The 20,517-nt window shown below is 41.8% G+C and overlaps 1 pseudogene; it reads left to right on the top strand.

Moving 5' to 3' along the window:
• Positions 1–6,626: 6,626 nt before the first annotated feature.
• The window catches only part of LOC121590658, a 68,759-nt pseudogene continuing 54,868 nt past the window's right edge, over positions 6,627–20,517 (top strand).

The raw sequence follows: 20,517 nt of genomic DNA, 5'->3' as shown, positions 1-20,517 counted from the left end.
AATTTTTGAAAACGATACGGTCGCCCCGGTGAAAGTTGTACGGGCAAACCTCGTTTCAGGTAGGGAATAGTTACAAAGCAGCGTTACGAACAAGGGTAGGCGAAGTCGACACTTAAGACAAATCCTGCAACGCGATGTATCATTGCCTCCAGGGTCGCATTGCAAGTTTGTGAAGCTACTCCCACATCACTCGAAAAGGAGGCTTCAAGTACGGCCAAGAACGATACGGTCGGATTACGTGCTGGATTTTTGTGATAGCAAAAGTGCGAAAGTTATAGTGGTGTGTGATGTCAATGGGTGAAGATGGGGCAAACGCCACATGGGCAGGGGCGTCAGAACAGAATGTGAACTTGTGAAAGTCAGCCAATTTCAGACGAAGCATAGGATTTCGTTTCGCTCTCTATCGCATGAACCCTTCTTGGGGTGAAAGAGTTTGATTCTCGTTTTCTTTTTTAAGAAGCACAACATTTGCATACCAAATGATGAAAAGCGCGAGCTCGTCACGTATTTCTTTTATCTTGTGTCTATTCTTCCTCTTCTGCTCTGTGTTTATGAAAACTGTATATATATATTTTAAAATATAATTTTATAATATATATTTTTTTATCTGTCAGCCCAGTACACTTTACCTTCAGCAAATATCGCACCAAACACATTTTAACACCAATTACAGTGCCGTGTGCCAGATTCAGAAAATGTATCCTAATGTCCCAATGTTTGGTTGGTAACTATGATCTCCCCCTTCGAAGGTGATGGAGCCACCACCATTCGGTCTGGTAGGCAGCTTAGAGTTTGCTGCTAATTAAACAAATTAATTGTTGTTGTCTTGTTCTGTCAACGATCATCCTCGTTGGCTTCATTGTGTTAACAGATTGCTTCAGCCCATTGAGCCTTAATCAGTTTTTCTACCAAAAGCGTGGGAATAATGTGGGCTCGAAGGAACTCTCCAAAGAAGGGGACCAACTGTGGTAGTGGCGCGCAAAAGCCAACGCTTTTTCAAACCACGGAAGTAAGCAACCAGAGCGGCCGAGGCCATCCTGTGGGGTTGGCATTCAAAGCGAAACCTAATGGAATTATCCATTTGTACGCATCCTCAATACCTCTACACTTCTTTTCTTCTCGCACATCATGGGCAGTCAGGGTTCGGGCGTTATCATCCATTCAGTTCCGAAAGCCATCGCCTCCTTGGCTGAGAGTGTTTGCGTCTGCACGTCTGTCATTTGCAGTCAGTTGCAATGGTTATAAGGGGGTTTGTTTGCATTTGTTCGTGTCATTCTCGATGTCGTCGTTAGCGCTTGGTGCTGATAAGAGATTTAATCAAAACAATACAAGCCAAAAAATGCCAAGCCTACAACTACACTCGTACAGCATGGTTTGGTTGGTTTGTTGGAAGAAAAACTTTCACCTCTTTTATACACACATACACGCAGGTATTGTTGTGCAGATAGTGATTTTGGCAGGGCTGGTTGTACTTTGCTACGGTATTGCAAGATATTGATTTTACGAGTGAATGTTAAAAGTGTTGTGTCCCATATCCAGACGCGTGACTGTCATTGATTATTTTGCTTATGAAGCTGCCATCATTTTCATATATATATATATATAGTTTTTGCCGTTAAATAGGATACATTTTATGCACAGTAAGTCTTTACGCCAGCATAATCGGTCCAACGATAGTAACCACGGAGTAGGTTCCTACGCAAAAGTTTGAACATAGCGCAACATTGCTGTTCCTTATCGTGTTGGGCGACTGCGTTTGAAACAGATGGAACAACGGCCAGGCTAGCATAGGCTTTGAATGGAGGCAATTTTGATCCATGTGCAAACGTAGAAACTTTTTCTTAATGCTTTTTTTCGTAACAAAAAAAAGATCCTATGATTCAGCAGCACAAAATCCAGGAAAATCGGTACAATTTGAATGCAAAAAGCCGGTGCCACATGGAATTGTGCGAATAAATGTGCTACGTTGAACAATTCTCTGAACAGTAAAAGTTACAGTGAACGATTATATACATTCAATCAAATGTAAGGAACGTGCAATTGCTTCTGTTTAACGTAAGGAAAACAACGATAAAGTTTAGTCGAAATTTCTTAACCATTCACTGTTCCTCAGGTTGTAGCCGGCTATGGTGAAGGTGCTCTAACTTTAGCTTTAACTATACTAAAACTGTTTACTAACTGCAGAATCTTCGATTGCTGTCTCTTAACGTTAAAACACGCTTGGCAACATCAACAGCAGCATGTTTCAGTTTCATTCCTTCCACTGTAATGGCAAGTTTTGAACAATAAATTTCAAACCCGCTCGATTTAATAGATGGTTACAGATTTGCAGTAGCTGCAAATACCAGAGTCAGTGTTTTCAGCCCCGTAGTCGTTGAGGTCTACCTTTGAAATTTACTTGCGTTATAAATATTGGGTGTTGCAGAGGAATTTTCCACCTGCAGCATTCCATGGTTTCATGCATAATTCTACGAAAAAAGTTGTCAATTGGATTTTTGGTTGTGCGCATCATATGAAATCGTTTTGTTTTCTGTATGAAATTTAATAAAGTACAAAGTACAATACGCTTCATATCAATCAAAGGCAAACAGGATAAACTAGGAAATTTACAAAAGGGTTTTAAATTTCCATACTTCTAGGATTATTTCGGAAAATCACCATGGAATACAACAGCTTTACAACGCGACCTGGCCAATAGTGTTTAAATTTTCACATAGTGTACATTTCGTTGATGGTTGTACATTAATGTTGGTATTATTGGTTGATTGATATTGCCTATTAATAGGTATTTTGTTAGTTTCACCCTGTAATAAGCTGCTTGCATAGAGGCACCACCATCTTATCACATATTTTTAATGCATTTTTCCAAAGAATAACAAATGATGGTTGCATTGTATCAAACTGTTGTCAGCGTAAAACGCTTCGTAGGTTATTTTATCCGTCGAAAGTTATAACTTTATTATCTATGTGTCACTTTGTAATGTGTTTGAGTAAGTTACCGGTAAAGAAGAACGCGATATTAGCGGAAATCCATGAACCTTTTCTCACCGACGGTCTGACAAAAATCTCACATGAAAAGAATGCTTTCCTAGGTCACCGGTCTGACCTAGGAGGTGGCTCGCCAAACGGTAAAGAAGGGTACCAAATATACATAAACATGAGCAAACCCTCGATCTTTCTTTCGCATGGCTGGTAGTTTGGCTTGCACTGGTTGTAGCTTAGCTTAAGCTACGAGAAGAGGAAGAAAAAACTCCCCGTTTGCTGGCTATAGGTGATATATCATGCACCCCATAGCACGAGGTGGTAAAGCTCATAAATCACCTCCAAACGACGGAACCATGTTGGTGGAGATCTACACGCACACACATACAAACCAGTACGCACACAATTATTTCTCCACAACACAGCAAGATATGAGCTCGAATGTTAATATTTTATTACGATCTACATCGTTTCTATTCGGTAGTGCAGTGGAGCATCCTGCAGCGTGAGGTGAGTGTTTTGAAGTTAATCCTGTTTGTTTGCAACATTGAAATCACTGATTGATTGCTGTTTATTTATGATTACGAATGATAAGTATCTGATTGAATGCTTCGAACGAAATAATTGTAACTCTTCATGTAAACAGCATTTTTTCCTCTTGTTTGATAGTAAAACAATTCTAAAGTGACTTCATGACGCATAAAATGACAAACAATTTCATCTCTCCATTCCATCATTTTACCAATGGAAACACATGCATTTGAACAGAAGAATAGGCAGTACATAGAATAGTATTTTGCTATTGAATTTATTACATCAATGTCTCATCCATAAAGCATCCACTCACGGTACAGCACAGTCAAACTGTGAGATCGTGCGTGTACACCCACAAATTAACCCCCAAAATAGACCAAAGGCATGAAAAACGTTTTCTCTACAGAGGCTGACGATTTTTCCCAACACTTTGACCCAGCCTAGGAAAAAGATCTTCTGGCACTATTCGAATCGTTTTTGTACCCAATGGCTAGAGAAGGTAACTAGACTAAACGCAGCAAACCAAAACACTCCTCCGGAAGGTGCTGAGCCGGTGTGCAAAACGACGCGCCCTCAGTTCTCGTTTGATATATTTGATCCGTTTTAGTATGTAACTTTGGTTTAACTTTTGCGTCCGGATGCTGAAATAAAGAAAGGAAATTGACCTTCGAAAACTTTTCCCCCCGTAGCCAGTTGGTGATACGGAGTGCCCTGAAACATTCGCCACTCTTCGTATAAAGGGGAACGCGTGGTTATGCTCATTAATAATCTTGTGCGACTGGCAGTTCACCTGGGACAGGTGAAGGGTCTGTGGCGAGCTGCGAGTGGCCAAAAATATGATCGAGAGAATTTAACCCTTTTAACTTCACCAACACATTTCCGTTGGATGTACCACGATAGCAACGCTGGCGCAAAACGTTTGCCTTGAGATGTGCGGGATGGAGGCGCCTGGTGTTTGGTGTTGAATTATGGACAAAACTTGTGATATGCAAGTGCGGAAAAAACTGTATCTAGCGAGGAGATGTTTACAGTATCAGATCAAAAGCTTGTCTGGCACGATATCAAATAAAATTAGCACAATATCCAGCACCATACACAAATTGAATATTAACACGTAACATTCGCACTGATTGAGATGAAATGGGTATTTTGTATTAACTTGTTAATGACATGAAATGAAAACAGGTCTATGTCAACAATGGACAGTTCAATCAAAAGGTTTAATTAACGTTTCTCTGGAATAACCAACATAAAGCACTCCCATGTCATTTGTTTCTTTTCCATTATATTTATGTAATTGGATTGTTTGCAAACTGATCATTCGCCGGCAATAATTACCATGAAACCTACAGCGAAAAATAAAGTATCGATGTGGCCGAGGTAGTATTAACGATTGCAAAACAATAATCAAAATAATAATAATAAAAAACAGTTACATATCAATCTTTTAACACTAATGAGTAAAATTTGCATTTTAATTAATGATTTTCCAAATCATTTACCTTTTATTCTCCCCCAATACTTTACCTTGTTTCAAGAAATTGTGTTGTGTTGTATTTCGTTATGCTATGGTACTGCTCATTCTTAAGCATATCACAAATTTATGGCCCATTAGGGGGCGTCCATAAATTACGTAACGCTCAAAGGGGTGGGAGGGGGTTCCCTGTAGCGTTACGGTTTGTTACATAGGGGAGAGGGGGGGTTCACATTCTGTTACGTAACGTAATACATTCCTATCACTGGTCACTGACAAATGATCGCCCACCTGGGTAAGTTTTTCACTTTTATTTCTTTATATCTTTTGATAGGGAATACGAACTTGACATTTATAAAATACCAAAACAGAGGTTTGACAGAAAATTGCCATGAAAAAATCCACCGTATAATACAGGTTTAAGAGCCGTGTGTCTCAGCTAAAGACTGTAGTTTTCAATCTTACCGTCAACAAAATTCAAACAGTTACATGTCATTCTACGCTAAACGCATCGACCTGTATATTATTGTTGGTAAACAACAGTCGTGCGGTGCTGTCAATCAGGATTAGTTGGATAATTCGGCTGCCTCGATCATCCGGAAAAAATAGTGTGATTCAAACGTTCGCATCCCTTGACGACGGATCGTCCGCTACGTTTGTCGAACACGATCTCGTTCACGAGCTTGGACTGGAAGGGCAGCATCGACCCTTGTGTCTTAAATGGACGGGCGGTACTCGACGAGAAGAGCCAGACTCTATGCAGGTGTCGCTACAGGTATCTGCCTTAGGCGGGAAAACGTTTCAGATCAGTAAAGCACATACAGTCGCGAGCCTTGCGCTTCCTGCGCAATCCTTGTGCGTTACGGATTTGCTAAGCAGATACGATCATCTTCGAGGTCTGTCGCTTACTTCGTACGATCACGTACGACCAAGGCTACTGATTGGTATGGACAACTGCCATCTGGGACGGGAGCAGAACGTTGCCGATGGACGAATAGGCGAACCAATAGCAGCCAAAACTAGGCTCGGCTGGATAGCGTACGGGCCTGGTGCGGTAGTGCCAAAGATAGGCTGGCGAGATAGAGGAAAAGGAGTCAGTCTTGAGCCAGTAGAGACTAGTACGGTTTCGTTTTCAAAGCCATGTACCGAGGGTCCTGGCTGGCAGGAAAAAAATTCAAAACGCTTTTTGACGGTCGCGCGAGGTTCTGCAGGTCAGTTTGTGAAGCTAGGGAATACGTTGATTTCTGATGCGTTGATTCCGAGGAGCCGCTGGCCAAGGGGTCGAGTGTTGAAAGTAGTGGTAGCGAAAGATAGGCAAGTGCAAGCGCAAGTTTGTATTTGTTGATGCAAAACCAAATTAAGGGGGGGGGGGGTGGGTGTTCGATCATGCGTTACGTAATTTTGGAAGCGGGGTCTCCTCCAACGTTACGTTTTGTTACGATAGGGGGGGAGGGGATCGAAAAATCCCAATTTCAGCGTTACGTAATTTATGGACGGCCCCAAACCGAAAGCATTGAAGTATTTGAATGTGCGCACCTCGTTCGGCTTCTATTATTTTTACTTTGGTACTGCTAGTGAAAAGGTTAAGATGATGTTTTGAGTAGAAAGATTTTATTCGTATCGTTGGTGCCGTTTGATGCCTGAGAAGATCATACGCACGGAACAAAACACAGTACTGGCGATAACGATCCTCTTGGTGCTGATCATCACCACCGGACTGCCGGTGTCGTTTGCTCACGGAATCAATGTGAGTAGGGTAGGATTCGCCCTCTTATATTCTATCGTCTTTCCGAAACAAATAACAAATCATTACCAAGAGCACAGCCATTTGACCTAGTAGGTATTTGTGCAAAGATGAGTGGCAAGATAGTGCAACAATATTTTAATTGGCCTGTGATTTAATATCAGGATTCCGATACCGCAAGAGGACAAATATGGAAAGGAGACAGTCAAAGCAATCAACAGCCCGATCCGAATTCCATGTAAATCGATACCGTCAGCACCCAAGCGTGAGCAAATCATACCTTTTCTACGTGTGTCTATCTCGGGATGTTTGCTTCCACGGACACTCAACGGCCGTGATATGGGGCCGTGGGGACAGGGTTTCGCTTGGTTTGGTTATTGATGATTCTTGTGTTTTTTTGTTCGTTCATTTTTCTCATTTACTTCGTATGATTGTATCATTGCTATCGCTTCCCATTGGACAGCAAACGCACCAAAACACCTCGGTCCAGCCTGCCGATGGAATGTGATCACCTTTTCATATCGTCGGTAGTTACGTACAGCAGGTTTATTTTGTGTTTTATGTCACTGTCTACCCTCCTACTGCCATCCATTAATTCGCCAGAAAAACAACATCATTCCATCACCGCGTCGTCCGCTGATAACTCCAGAGACGGAAAAGCCGTGAAGCCATCTGGCGCGAATGGCTGGCTGAACGTGTCACAATACTTTTTGCGTGTTTTAGGATGCCATAAACCAGCCATTGATTAGCGATGGGAGCTGGGAAAAGGGGGCGTCAGAGCAGAACGCGTGTTACGTGTTAAACGCGTGTGTTTGTTGCCAATTCTCGGAATGCGGGCATGCATTACGAGTGTTATTGTCCCGGCCGGTTTTTTATCTTATTGACACGGTGCACTAGTACTAGTGAAACAAAATACGACGAAAAGAGATACAATCAAATCACATTACACATATAAAGTGGTGATGGTAAGGCAAATGAAACATTCAGCAGAAACTCAGTAGGACATTTAGATTCAATACACTTTCCAATCTTAGGATTTGGTTCTGTTGATCTAGGAAACAGGAAACTTCATATGTTTTGTTGAGTTATGTCACGAGTTATGAGTTATCTGCTGTGACTTGACGCAGAAGCTTATAGACAATGCCAATCCTGCTAATTGCCCGCACGCACCAGAACAGGTTGAACCGACCAATAATCGGCTTTATTGGTAATTAATGTTGTTTAATTTGTTTGTTCTAACGGTGCGCAACCTGCGTAAAAACCCTTTTTAGTACTACTGCATTAACGAAATGTTTGCATCACATTTGCGCCATTCTTACTTTAGCCTCTGAAGCCGTGTCAGAATTATGAATTGCACTGCCAAGTGCAAAACAACTTCCAGTCTTATTTTACCTGTTTTGATGTGTTTGCTATCTGGTGTGGTCTGGTCGGAGGTATGTTAATTAGCTGTTTAAATATGAATGCAAATTCCTTTTCTGCTCCGACTCGTGTCCGATGAGGTTACGCATAATGAAAACAACAAATTGAGCCGTAGCAGCTATCGGTGTGGGGCGATAGTAGTGTTCGAGTTTTGGTTTCAACCGCCGCTTTTCATTTGCAGGGAGACAGTGACACAATTCAGATCAATTTATTGAAGTCAATCCTCAATTCTGATTAGGTATCAAATGTTATTATTGGTTTATGTTGTGTGGAAGAGAAAAATACGAAAGTTATCGAAAAGGCAAATATTGTTAAAAATGATCGTTAAGGTGATTTAACACTTTGAACGCCGGCCTGACGTCACAGTTTTTGAGTGAGCACGTAGCGCATGACAAGAGAGCGATGAGAGCGATAACTTCTCGTGCGACGGTTATCACTCTTCTGTTTCATTACGATAAGCGGTGTAGCACATGTCGTTCTCGTTCTCTCTTTCCTACCTCATTCGTTCTCAAGAGAATCACTGAGCGGCAGATGCAAAGCCGAACGGTGAGCAAAACCGTCCTGCGAATTTATATGACACGGCGCTTAAAGTGTTAATTAAACCACCATCGCCCCGCCGCCCTTTTGAGAAAATGACAGTAACGTTCAGGGTGCGGAATGGAAAATTCAATTCTACTTAAGAGCGTCCCACAGAAAAGGAGTTGTATTTTTTCTGTTTACTGACTGGTAGATTTCCCGCAGACGAGGGCGAATGAGACAGCCAAAAGAGTAATGGTTGAAAATTTGTGTCTGCAAAAGCTATTGAATCTCCATTCGCCACTTAGCGTGGCGCACAAACACTTTGTTCAATCGATGTGTGCTATAGGATGTGAACACATTCAAGAGGTGTTTTTTTCTCTCTGCTTTGTTTCTCTCCTCTTAGCTTGATACCACGGCCCCCGTACTAATCACACTTTCTTTTGCCGGTGCAGAATCCAATTTCTCGTCGGCTAATGGCATTCGATGCTTGTGTTTTTGATGCGAGTCGAATCAACAACATTTGAATTTTTTTATCGTTGATTTGATGTATTTCGCGATGCTGCTGGCCCTGCTGCTTGCGTCTAATTTTGTTAGACCTAGTAAGCAACAAATTTCTCTGCACGAAGTCGTTGCCTCGCTGTCTTCCCGCCAAAAATAATGTACACACACGTGCCACATTCCAGTTCGAGCTCCAAGATCAAAGACCCCCCTGTTTCCAGCATATGCGTGCTTCGCCAAGGCTAAGGAACTCATGGCTCGAGCGACAGTGTGCAGAGAGCTTTTCCTCCACGGGCGGCAACCCAATTAGTTCTGGCTGGCAAACGCAAAAAGACTGCGTGTACACACTTGCGCACATACAGCATGATGGAGGCACAGATATGACATGACGAAAAGATGTTGTGTGATTTAGGCATCCCTGGAAAGGAGAGCAGCCATGTACACTGTGAGAGTCCTATTTTTAATTCTATTCCGTCGCCTATCGATCTGTGCATTCTATGCCTGATGAGCCATTTGCGCAATTGGTATGCTTCGATGCAGTGCTTCGCTTTCGTTTATCCAGCTCGCGCAAAATGAACTCGTTCGCTACAAAATAATTGAATTTGGTTCAAGCTTCAACGGTGACATTTTTTGGTACGTTTTGACGTGTTAGCGGGCACACTCAAACTCACACTATCAACGAACACCTGAAGCACATGGGAAATGGAATTGTTTCTGAAGAACACACTGGCACCATTAGTCGCTGAGGTGTTAATGGGATTTTATTTTGTCGCTGGAAGCTATGTCACTTGAGAATGGAGGAAACACAGACAACAACAGGACGAGAGTGAGAAATAACTGATCCACTTTGGCTATTTGTACAAGGAAAACAGAACCACAAACACCGGGCGCATCGATGTACGGTTTGTTCGGTTCAATCAGGTCCATCAATGGTGATATCGTGATGGAAATTGCATTTGCTCGATTGTATTCACTTTTTCTCTCGGCTCTTGTATTGCTGCATAGTCTCTTTGTGTGTGTGACTATGTGAAGTATAATTTCCATACTATTCGAGGGAAAACTTGTTCGATTCAAGCACCTTGCACATGCATAGGCATCCTTGGCATGAAGTTTAATAAACAGTCCACGAAAGAGAAGAAGCAGCAGGTGCCGACTGGCCATTTGTTTTGCTGCTGTAGTATCAATAAACGGCATCTTCCCTTGTCCGGACGCACTAAGGAATGAGTAAACAATGCGAATTAAACGTTCTCTGCGCTGCGGATGGACTCGGCTTGCGAAATGCAATTTATCTAATGGCGGGAGAGAGCGACCTTGCACCATCCAGGATGGTGAATATGGAATAGTTGAGGTATTGCATTTAATGCAAATTGTTTGCAAAAACCGACAGTTTGCTGGCGTTTTTGTAAGTCGTTTTGACAGCGTTGAAATTAGTTGTCTGAAGGCGGAACCGGAAGACGTATGGGATGACATGGTCATTTAAGGGAGCGATTTTACTTAAATACAATGCTACAATATCTGGATACGTTTATGATGTTGATCCATACAAGGATAGGATAGGTCCTTGTACGAGGAGCTCGATTCATATAGATTGTGAACCTATGACGAACTTGTTGTGCGAGATGACCACTGTATAACGGAATTGGTATTAAACTATTGAACTAAATAAAACCCATCGGACCGCTGATCCTTAGACGCAGTTTCCCTGGACTCGATCAGAAAAAGTACAACATCTCGTCTCATCGTGTGCTCACGTAACATGAACATAATTTAATTTCCGTTCACCGGCTACACAGCTCATTGAGATTGGTTTGATGAAATTATGTCGACATTCGCCTGTTACCAGTCAATCATAATTATAATAATCCACCTCCTTCCACCGATCGGACTTTGTTCGCAAGCCCATTCAGACAAGAGGAAAATAACACGAAATTTGTCAACACCGGGGCGCCACGATTAGCAACATCAACAGCATACGCTTCCGGCCGGCTCATTGTGTGGCGCAGGTGCGAGAAGCAAGCAAGGAAGATGGACAAACCGGTCCATTCTTAAATCCCTGCCAAGAAACATCAACGACAACAACAAAGCGACCACCCCATCTTACACGAGAAGATCGTTGAAAAATCGTTGACATCCTGCACAGACGCGCGAATGCTAATTAGCTGTTTAATTTGTTGGATGGAGATGGAAATGGCACACTCGCATAACAGAAGAAGTAAAAGAGCACACGAAAAGTGTATCTATTCAAATGGCACTTTGCTCAGCGGTTCATTTTCTTTACCGACAAATGTTAATTACTAGGGAGTTTCGCCGATGGGACCGTGTTCAAGTAAGCGTAGCGGTTATAATCATATTTTAATGGCTTTTTCCGATGGAATCTGCTTCTAGATCAAAGCTAATTGTTCGTACAGTCTTCGTGTGCTCAACGGAAAGGCTTAAACGCAGAAGTGGGCAGATTGTGGGCGGGAAGACCATTCCGTTATCATCCAGCCCCCTAACTAACCGAGACGGCGAAGCGGTCGAATGCAGATCGAAGCAATGTGGAATGATAATTGCGAACGCCGAAAACTGTCAGCACCGCACGTTTGGTCGGGTGTAAAGCAGCCTGAAGAAGCCATTTAGTTTGAATGGTTTTGCAAAATAACTTTTTCAAAGAATTGGGGTGAGGGATTGTTGGCTCTATGACAACGTTGACTCGGTCGAACGCTTAGAACGGTTTACCATCCCCCGTCTTATTAAGCTTCTCTGTAGCATCAAATGAGCTTTCGGGCCATCAAAACCAACGCGCAAAACATTTCTGAATTTTCTGCCGAATTGTTTGCGAAAAGGTTAGAGTCCGACCCTATTCTAGTGCGTCAATGATACCGAATAATTGAGTTAGCATTAGCAGGGTTCCAAATTTTTTTCCCCCAGCAGGGTTCCCAATCAAAAGATTTGTTTTGTTTGGGCAGATACAGTGTTGCACGCCTGATAGTCATGAAAAGGAGATTCATTGAATCCTTAATTTATAATTTAAATTTTAATATTGCATCTAACTGAAACATAGTAATACCTACCTCGCTATTAGTAAGCCACTGCCACAAAATGTTATCGATTAACAAACCAAAAAGAGCATATTGCGTCCCAAATCATCTTAAACGTTTTCTCCAAGATGTACATCATCAAGGTGATATATCAAGGCGACAAGGTATGCCAACCGCTCGCAACCTAAGACTGAACGACTGGGTGAAGCGGTCTTGCAAGACGATTCACCGATTTTAATCGCATTAAAATCCTTCATCGCGCGACCTATCGGAAAGCTTTTTGAACCCTTGGGAAGCAACGAGGCAAGGTTCTACGAAATTAAATTACCCAAAAAAAGAAATGCCAAACTCCCAAAAAAACCTCACCGCCCAGCAAAATGTTGGCGACAGTTTCCCAATTCCGTTCGTTTAACACGAGCCTGGACTCGTTCGATCACTTTGGAGGCTTGCTCTTTTTACATCCACCCAGACCTGGGAATTGTTACAGCCTGCCCCGTATTCATATCATCCACCAACGGACTGTGGAAGCTTGCGCGTAATGCCTAATGTTGCTGAAAGAGAAACAGTGCAAGAAACAAAATGATGATAATAAAACGCTGTACCACTGGTCGACCTTGGGTATGTGCTGGGTAAGTATTTGCTTGGGTGTGTGAATGTTCGTGTGCGTGCTTTTTCTCTTCTTTTCAGTGAGCTTTTGCTGTCCTAATGCCTTCCAGCGTCAGGATGTACCATTTTCTCGGATCGTATCGCCATTTTTTTGTTGTTCGCAGAGATGCAATCCAAAGAGAGTCCTCCTACCCGACCAAAATACATGCCAGACTTGTCAATAGACAAGCACTGTTCTATCGTAAAATGGCCCTTTGAATAGAATCTCGAATAAATAAACAGAACGAAGAAGATAACGAAGAAGACTGGAAAATCCAAACCCCTACCGTCGGATGGTCAAAAATCTTCTATTTGGTGAAAGTTTTCGACACGGAATTGGCGTTCATCCGCCAGTGCCGAAACTTCCAATTATTCTGCTCACAATTTGGTAAATTTACTTCTCACACACACCAGTTGACTCTCGGTGGTAGTCATATTTTTGCTTCCTTACTCTGTTGTGTGGTGGCACGTGATAAAAATGGCGGAAAAGAACGCCGAGCTGCGTGCGTGGATCGGAGGCGTGAGTAAGCAAAGTTTGAATTAATTTACGCCGCTTTCCGCCCGTCACTTGCTCCGTTTGCAAGGTTGTGCGCATGCATGAGTTTGTTTATATTGGTGTGTATTATTAACGTATATGATTTGAACTCGTAGACCATGCTTTGTTATTGTTTTATTTTTCCTCTTCTTCTCTGCTTTGCTTGAATCTATTCTTCCGGAGCAGTTGCGTTCGTGCGGGAGACGATGAAGGACCTCAAAATAAATTACTCGAGCGAAACTTCTGATAACGACCAGTTTCCGGTACACCCAACTCTCTCTCTTTCTCTCACTATCACTCTATAATTTTCTTTCTCCCGGGGTACAATTAATATCGGCCAGCAGAAACTTAAACACTCTCTAAGCAATTCTGGGCAGCATGTTTCCCTTTGCTCGGCCGGAAGCTGAGAAAACTTGTCGAATAATTAGGTTCCTTTTTTTATTCCTATGAATATTTTCTGACTCTCTGTATCTCTCTCTTTCTCTCTCTGTCTCTCTCTCTCTCTTTCTTTATCTCTCTCTCTCTCTCTGCAGGCTTTGCATCATCTTACCATTAGCCGGATGTTTGTCTTTTCGCTTGGGAGGATGGGGAAAGGGGCCGACGGTTGAATTATCTTGGCATCGACAACTAGAGAAACTTCTTCTCCGTCCCACGGGTGGGGAGGAGTCTGCGCTTAAACTCGCCTCCTCTCCATCGGACGAAGCGGTAATCATTATTCTCGGTCTGTTGCCTTTCTCGAGTTGCTTCAGAATCAAGTTTTTTTGTTGGCCGGGCAATTTCCGCTCAGCAAGTGTACCAGGAGAGAAGAAGGGGAGAAAAAGAGCCTGGGTGTATGGCTTAGTAGGATTTGGGCTCAGCCGATCGCGTGAAGCCTTGGGAATGATATAATGAAATAATAATTCTTAATTCGCCCTGACGAACCGGCACTTCTGCTTCGTTTGAGCTGTTTTCAAGGCTCATGTTCGGCCTTCAATGGCATTGTTCATGTTAGTGCGAGTGTTTTGACGAGGCAGCGCTGATGGTTTAGGAATAGCATCCAGACGCCGGTAACCTACGCACGATCGAGTTCGGGTGAAAATGCGCTGCATCATCAGGCCGTTATCTTGGCTGGTGAGCTTGTTAGCTTCTATTAATTTCGGATATGAAATTCGCGAAGTCGCGGAAGGTTAGTTGATCGGTTCAGACAAAAAACTCTGTACACGGGTGCACAGTTAGGCGTCAGAATTGTAAGTGTTTATTCAGATTCAAAATGAATTCTTATATACTAATTTCTTCAAGTTCTATTTTGGGAAGGTTATTTTCTCTTCCTTTTTCGCATATGTTCGTGTCGCTAGCCTTTTCCTTTTTGCCACGCCTACGCATTCTCCTAGGAGGTTTTCTGGTTCTGGTGTGCTGTTTTATGTCAAGCGATCCTGAAGGAAATGTGATCCCTTTTTTTATTGCTTTCTCTGGTGAGAACAAATTGTTGCATTGATTGCAGGCGTTGTGGTTTTCCCTTTTTGGCGTAACTGTACCTAACACTTGACTTCAGTGGTGCATGTTCCGGATGTATCGCATCATTGACAAATACTTGAACTTATTGCCTTTCGAAATCTTATCTGGTTCATGTTATTAACGCAGCTATGTTTGAGAGATTTTTAGGTTTAACGATTTTACGGCCGTGAGAAAAATGGATGTGGAATTTTCCTACGCTTCTCGGAGTTGGTCTAGCTTGGCACACATGCATGCTGTAATCCTAAGTTAATCGTTATAGGTTCGAAACGAATTGAAGTAATTGACTGCTAAAAAATGCAAGTCAAAATACCCAGATGGCCCTACTTGAAGGGTTTAGGATTACATTAAGTTTGTCTCCTTTATGGTACGTCTGTTCTCGAGTATGTTTGAACCATCATATTTTATTCTATTTTATGGTTAGAAAGAAATATAAAAAATCTGGATTGTCGCGTTCGCAACATACCGGCCCTCGTAAAACTACAAGTTTTACAAAATAACGTGACATTTTCTATGATAGAATTTAGGAGATTATAAAGCAGAGATAAAAAAAATATAAAATGTATAAACCTACGATATTTGTGTTACTTGCGTTCGTAATCACCGTCTTGCTGCCCGATGAGCGGTTGCTGTGAAGGCGGTGCGCATGCTGTAGTCATCTCGTGGTCTATTGTTGTTGGGATGTTGTTGTATCGCGGATACAGGAACATTGGTAGAGTACGATGTATTCTTTGCTCTACTACGGGTTATGAGAATGCTGGCGGGTTCTGGTCTGTGTTTGGTTCATCGATAGTGTGGTTTTGATTGTACGCCGGCTGTGGTGCTACATTTTCTTGTTGTCTCCGATGGCCGCGATGAGATAGCAGATTAGTCAAGGAATCCCAAAAGGATGCTAGCAACTGCCATCCTACTCCGTAGATTTCGAATAGAATTCTGCCATGGATTATTGTATCCATAATGAATTTGACTGCTCTGCCAAATACATAGATACCTATGGCTGTAGATGTAATGTTTCCGATCCACGTGGACCATGATACCAGTTTCGACCAATATTTTTGAAATGCATTATGAATTACCTTTTCTGATATGAGTGCGTCAAAGGTAAATCCTTGTAGATTAGGATGTTGACCGGCGATCATCTTGTACAAGACTGAAGATGCTATTTTCTTATCACCTTGTTCGTTCACTAAGTTCTTCATCTTTTGGAGACTTTCGGCATCGTACACTCCACTCTTCATTAGACTTGGTAAGGGAGTGTATGCCCAATTGGTTACGATATCGGTGGTCAGTTGTTGTGGGGCTGTCGTTTCTCTTAAACGATGATCTGTAGTATACCACCTACCACCAATTGTAAATTTCGCTGGTAGTAATGGTGTGCAGTCTATTTGCGTGCCTCTTAGTTGTAGCATTCGTGTAACTGGAGCCATAAACATAGAGCGATTATTGTACTTCACTGGAATTTCTTGATAGCAATCTTCTTTGCTGTCATAAGTGACGTAGACCGGTTTGCATTCCAGAATGTATAGTACTTCGGCTGCTACGACTGCTGTGTAACCAGGACGTTTAACGAGATTCTTGACGAATTCACTTGGATTTAGGCGAGCAAGTGTTAATTTGGTCTCCAAAAGTGCTTTATCTAGTTTGCACATTTCGATCATAACTGTAGTGTACACATCGTTCAACTTTTGACCGAGATAGTTTTCTACTAGCGTGATTTTTGAGTTGAAATAGGTGAACAAGTCGAGATTTTTCCATCGATTGCTCTGCGTTTGAAAGGCGATTGATATCCTTGTAACTCAAGAATGAAAATCTTTGGGTGATCGGTTACGTAGCTATTAAAGCCGCATATTTGAGTAGCATCGAGAGCCCTTATTGAAAACATATGCTCTTTCGATATTAAGGTGTAGACTGCGTTAGCTCGTGTTTTGACGTCAGTATTTTGATCAAAGGTTTTGTTTACAGTACCTTCGTAGATTATTTCAAAGTCGTTGCGCTCGCATTGTCTTGACAAGTCGACACTCCACGTAAGGTAGCCGTATTCCGCATCTAGACACCAACCCGTCGTATATTTGCAGATGATCCCGTTACGCAGCGTTACCTGGTCGTTTTCGATGTCCGCCGTGGCTACGTAATCGTACATTCCGATTTCATATTCGTAATATACCAATGCGCTTTCCCAGGTGTAGCTCGATGTCCGGTAAGTTCCGCCGCTGCATTTGGTTCCCGTGACGCTGCCGACGATGAGTGCTTCCCCTCTGGTGGTGTGATTACGACGCAGTTCCCTGACCTTGGCATTGATGGATATAGAAACTTCTCCTAACGTTTGAGCTAATTTACATTCTACTGGTGTAAATTCCTTTATGATGTACGCGTACCCGTATTCATAATCAGAAGTGTGAGAAAAGGCGCCACAATGTCGAATTGAGCGTTTGATTATTACTTTGCATTGACTAACATGTACTATAGTTTTCGGACTTCTTTGTAGTACTTGAATGCGTATTTCTTTTGTCGTTACATTTTTGGCCGGTGGGATACATGATGCTACGTCCATAAGGGAGTAGCTAGTAATGTTTATGTCATTATTAGCGCAGTCATACGCTATCAAACCCCTTGATGATTCTCCTATTGCTTCAGCTGAAAGAAATAAAATCATTAGTAGAGTAATGACAATATTGTTAAAATTTTTGATGGTATTCCCCGTTAATTTCTTTTCCGATCCCGGCCCTCGTTTAGAGTCTGAAACGCGCGTGTCGTTTGGTGGTAAATCATTATAAGGACGTTTAAAAGATTTAACATCGCGATCGTTTTTCTTGTTTTCATTTACCTGATTATGACAGGTACTTAATGGTTTTTTAGGGTTTCGTTCATGCATGATACCTACAAATTCAGGTGTTTTGGCGGAATTGTCTATTGAAGTCTTAAGATTTTCTTGTTTATAAACGTCAAGGATTGCTACTCCTGTAACTGGACGACAATATATACCTTGTGCTGTTTTTATTTTAACAGATCGTATTTGTCCGTCCTTGCCGGGTTGTAATTCTATTACTCGTCCCTTTAGCCAGGTACCGGGTTTCATCGAATTAGAATCTGTAATTACAACGATATCATCGATTTTAATCGGTTCTGTCAATTTATTCCATTTTGGTCTTTGGGAAATGAGTGGTAAATATTGCTTTACCCATTTGTCCCAAAAAACCTTGCCATAGTAGAGCGCAAGTCTGTAATGTTTACGTTCTAAGCTATGGGTTGGGGTTTCTATCGGTATGGAGTAATTTCCTGCTCTACCGATAAGAATATGAAACGGTGTTAACGGTTCATCGTTTTCTTCATTTAGAGGAATGTTCGTTAAGGAGCGAGAATTTAGAATAAATTCGGCTTGTATTAAGGCACTTCTTAAGACTTCAATGGTCGGTGCTCGATTTTTTCTACAATGTATCATATCCTTCAAATTGGATTTGATTATGCGGATTAATCGTTCCCAAGACCCTCCAAAGTGCGGGGCGCTTGGTGGATTAAAGTGCCACATTATTTGTAGTTTCATTGCCTCTCCCTGTTCCATGCGGGCGTTAATTTGTTTTATCAACGATCGCAGTTCGTTGTCTGCTCCCACAAAGTTTGTTCCATTGTCGCTGTAGACATGAGTCACCATTCCTCGTCTCCCTTGAAAGTTTAGGAAGCACATGATAAAGGAATCGGTATCTAGCTTTTCAGCTAACTCGATATGGCTTGCTCTTGTGGTCATGCATGTGAAGATTACACCCCAGCGTTTTTCTATTGATCTTTTTACTGCTACTTCGAATGGTCCGAAGTAGTCTATACCCGTATGTGTAAATGGATAGACGTACGCTTCCGTTCTACAGGTAGGCAACGGTGCCATTAGCGGTGCTATCGGTTTAGCCTTAGCATTTTTACAGTATTGGCATCTAGCCTTTACGTAACGAAATGCTGTATTCAAACTGGGTATGAAATATTTTTGTTGAATTGCCGATAAAACTATTTTATCTGACTGGTGGTTGTAAACTTCATGATACCATTGTATTATTAGACGAGTGATGTGATGATCTTTTGGTAATATAATTGGCATCCTCGTTGATTTCGGGAGATGCTCGGTGTATTCCAGTCGGCTCTTGAAGCGCATTACGCCGTTTTCGTCCAAAAAGGGCGTTAGCTTCGAGAGAGGTCCAATTGTTGTCAATTGTTTGTTTTTCTTTATATCTTTTATTTCGTCTGGATAGATATCTTTTTGAGCCTTTCGGTACAAAATATTCTCGGCACGAATTCGATCTTTCATCGTGTATGCCTTGGAAAATGACCTTTTTCTCAATCCAAAATCGACTATTTTCATGATGGTCGAAATTCTAAATATGAGTTTCCACCAATTGGAGAATTTTTGTTCTTGAATGTAGTCCTTTTCATCTATATGAATGTTGACGAAATGTTTTTCTTCGTCTGTCTCTACCGCTACATTCCTGGGCCATTCCTTTTTGTCATGCGTTAGGAATGGTGGTCCTTGTAACCATATGGAATTTTTGGTTATGACCTTTGTGGCCTCATCTGCTGGGTTCAGCTCTGATGGTACCCATCTCCATTGGTTCATTGTCGTTGTATCGAGGATTTCTCCGATACGATGGGCTACAAATGGTTTGTATTTACGGTGAGAGGAATTTATCCATGCTAACACCGTTTTTGAATCAGTCCAAAATGTTGTTTCGGATATTTTGATTCTCAGTTCACTTTTGATTGTATCCAACAGCCTAACCCCCAATAATGCTGCTTGTAATTCTAAACGAGGTATTGATAATATTTTAATTGGCGCAACTCTAGCCTTTGCGGTGAGAATTTGGACATATGGTTTCCCATTGTTTATGCTTCTGGCGTAAATAACTGCGGCAAATGCCTTGTCGGAGGCGTCTACAAATGTGTGTAGCTCTATTTCTGAAGTGGGCGTTTTCATAATCCATCTAGGAATACGAACATGTTTGGTTAAGTCAACATATTTTAGCCACGTTGTCCACATTTCAAACAAATTGTCTGAAATTGGTACGTCCCATTCATTTGTTTCTTTTGTCACTTCTTGCATAAGAATTCTCCCTTGTATGGTTATGTTGGATAAGAGACCCAATGGATCGAAGAAACTCATAACAAATGATAATACTTCCCGTTTTGTTGGGTGTCTGAATTTTAGACGAACGTCAGAAGGTATTTTGTCCAGTTTTGCATGAAAGCCAATGTTATCTTTAGTTGTGTTCCAATAAATTCCGAGTATTTTCGATTCCTCGTTTCTACTATCCATTACCTTTATTGTCTGCGTCAATCCTATCTTCTGATATGGTACTGAGCAATTCTTTGTTATTTGAGCAAAACTTGGTAATAAAGAATCCTTCTTCATCATGAGCCTTTATTACCTGTTGTACTGTCTCTATGGCAGTGCTCATTGAATTAAAGCTGTCATTATAATCGTCAACATAATGCTGTTGCACGATTGGAGTTAACGCTAAAGGGTATTTGTCCTTTAGCCTCTCTGCATTGGAATTTTTTGCGGCCTGCGCGCAAGAAGGTGAACATGTTGACCCGAAGGTCATTACTTGCATAACGTAAGTATCTGGCTTACGGTCTTCGCAATCGCGCCAAAGAAATCTTTGGGCATGTTGATCTT

The sequence above is a fragment of the Anopheles merus genome, chromosome 2R (genome assembly GCF_017562075.2).
Source record: "Anopheles merus strain MAF chromosome 2R, AmerM5.1, whole genome shotgun sequence".
Classification (NCBI taxonomy): domain Eukaryota; kingdom Metazoa; phylum Arthropoda; class Insecta; order Diptera; family Culicidae; genus Anopheles; species Anopheles merus.
Note: the sequence above shows the minus strand (reverse complement) of the source record. Positions and strands in the feature narration are given on the sequence as shown.